This window comes from Lagopus leucura, unplaced genomic scaffold (assembly GCF_019238085.1).
Source record: "Lagopus leucura isolate 7727_CA_CO unplaced genomic scaffold, USGS_WTPT01 Super-Scaffold_100037, whole genome shotgun sequence".
Lineage (NCBI taxonomy): Eukaryota > Metazoa > Chordata > Aves > Galliformes > Phasianidae > Lagopus > Lagopus leucura.
In genome coordinates this window covers 5,598,872-5,601,620 of record NW_024962286.1, presented here as the reverse complement: position 1 = coordinate 5,601,620, position 2,749 = coordinate 5,598,872, and positions in this window count along the sequence as shown.

Genomic DNA, 2,749 nt, shown 5'->3' with positions numbered 1-2,749 from the left:
GGCGCGGGGCCCCTGCGGGCGCGGTGCGGCGCGGTCGGGTTCGGCTCGGCGCGCCCGCGCGTGTGCGCGCACCCGCGGGGCGGGGGGCCGCGGCTTTGGGAAGTTGCGCGGGGAGGAGGCGGGGGCGGAGCGGGGCGCGGAGCCGGAGCCGCCGCGGGCGCTCGGAGCCGCCGCCGCGGAGCTCGTCCCGGCCGCCTCCCGCCCTTCCCGGGACGCGGAGCTCGGCCGCCGAGCGTCCCTTGCCTGCGCATGGAGAACGCCGAACGTTCCGTCCTCGGCGAGCCGTTACACACCCATCGCCCGCCGCTCCCGGAGCGCTGTCCGCGTCCGCGTTGCGCGCATCCGCTCCGCCCGGCACCGCGTGCCACCGCCGCGCCGTCCCCGCAGGAGCTGCCGCCGCCGGGATGCGGTTTCCCCACGAGCGGCGGGAAGGGATGCGGCGCTAAGGCGAGCGATGGAGCACCGACAGCTGCAGGGGGAGCCGAGGCTCCGGCGCATCCCACCTCACCCCACCCCACCCCATCCCATCCCATCCCTCCCGGCTCCCGGGGCCGCAGCTGCTCCCCCCGCCGGCGGTACGAGCAGGCGCAGCGCGGCCCCAAAGTTTCTGCTCTTGTCGCTGTGCCTCCGTCCTGAGCCTCCGCCGCCGCGTCTCCTCCAGCCGCAAGCTCGGGCTTGTTTCTTTTTCTCTGTGCACATTGAGCGACTACGGAACGCGCAGAGAACAAGCGAATGCGTTGGGAAAGGCTTTGGGTATCTTAAGAGGTGTTTCTTTAAAGCCCGGTGCGTTTTCTGTGTTTCCAAGAGTGCTGGCAGTGGGAAGCTGTGTTATTCCTACAGCTCATTTATCAAAAGAATGGCATCTTTTTTTTTTTTTTTTTTTTTTTGGGGGGGGGGAGGGAGAGAGGAGGAGAAGATGAGCTTATTTAGATGATATAATTAAAGAAGCCTTTTTATGTGAATTTGGTGATGGATTCTTCAATGCTACCCTTGGTTACAGGTAGAAACGCCACTGATTGCTCAGTCAGTTCTCTTGCAGGAGCAAACCTTCAGTGCTCCTCAGTGCAAGGAAGAGGCATTAAGCAGCCACAACTCATTCTGTGCAAAGCAGTCACACCAAGAGCAAGGTTAAGCAGAAATGAACGTCACTCCACTGCCTGCCCGAGCCTTTGCATCTTCCTGCTTCTACACAAGCAGGTTCTGGGAACACAAATAAGTTCCTTCAAGCAAGCAATGCAGAGTAAAGGTCGGCGTTGTCCCTGTGACACCCAACAAGTCCCTGCTTGTTGCAGTGCTCCGTGTGGATGGGCTGCAGCTGCCAATAGGGGGAGGGAGGAGGGCTGTCTTCCCGACGAGCGCAGGCATCAGATCTATGAGGGCGTCCTAAATAACAGGCGGCTTTGTTTCATTGTTTTTCTCCATGTAAACCTTGGAGCGGCGGGATACCCCCCCCCCACCGCTATGGCAAGCTCCAAGCTGGGGCTCAGCATCTTTGGAGGCTGAGGCAGGAAGCCACGAAACACAGGGATACGTGTGCAAACCCAGAGCTTTACCCACAGTGAACTTCATCACTGCAAATTACCGCTGCTTTAGCAAAAACAGTATCAAAGCACAGCGTTCGCCTGGGCACAGTCCTTCTGCGGGCTGTGTGTGCTGAGTTGAAAGGAAAAGCTCAGTGCTGCTGCAAGCCCAGCGACTTTATCATCCATTAAACCTGGCCAACTGACATGAAAGGTCCTAATAGAGAGGTAGGGAAGAAGGGGCAATTTTCAGTCTCTCAGGAGCCTGAGAGACACTGGAATGCAGTTAAGTAGAAGACAATCAACTAAGGCTTAAACAAACCCAAACGAGCAAACATTAATGAGAGCTATCTTGTGTTTGAAGCAAATCCTCTTAACTTATCCCCACTTAAAATATTTCCCCAGCTGTGCCAGGCGCGCAGAGCAGCAATTGCAAGGTTTTGGACCCAGGCTGGGCTAGGAACACGTGCAGAGCCATGGAACCACTGAGGTTGGATAAGACCTAAGGTCACCCATCTGCTCAGCACCAGCACTGCCCACCCACCCGTGTCCCTAAGTGCTACACCTGCCTTTTCCTTGAATGCCCCCAGGGATGGGGCTGTCAGTAGGGAGCTCAGGGCCCAGCTTGGAAAAAAAAAAGGGGGGAGGAGGAAAAAACCTGCATTGATATGGCTGTGAGCATCCTTGGTGTTTACAAACATGAAGATATAAATCAGCAAACCTTGGTGGGCTGCCTCAGCACAGCGAGCACACCGTTCTCAGCAGCAGATGGACGCCAATGTTGGCCCCTTTGCCCAGCTTGCCACCGGGGTTGCCGAGCAGTGAGGGATGGAGCTGCAGAGCTGCTGCATGAGGGAGCAGCCCACTGAGGAGCAGGAAGCATGAATTAGCCCCGATTAAAGTAGGAGGGAAGGAAGTCATTAGCGTGTTCATTTGCCTGACTTGTTCTTCTTCGTTCCACTAAGAGCACAGAGTTCCTGCAGGCTGGTGCCAAGCTGCAAGCACCCACGGCACCCTGTGCTGCTCGGAGGTGCTCAGCCAGCCCCAGTTCTGGGAGAAAAGAGGGGTTCCTCGCCCCATATCCACACTTGTTGGGCTCCCCCAAGCAGCACCTGGGCTGCACCCACCCCATATGAACCTTAATGGGTGCAGGCACCCCAAGGGTCCCCTCACCAGGGGACTTTCCCAAGGAAATGGGTTAATTCCCTGTGCTGGGAGGGCAGGGCACT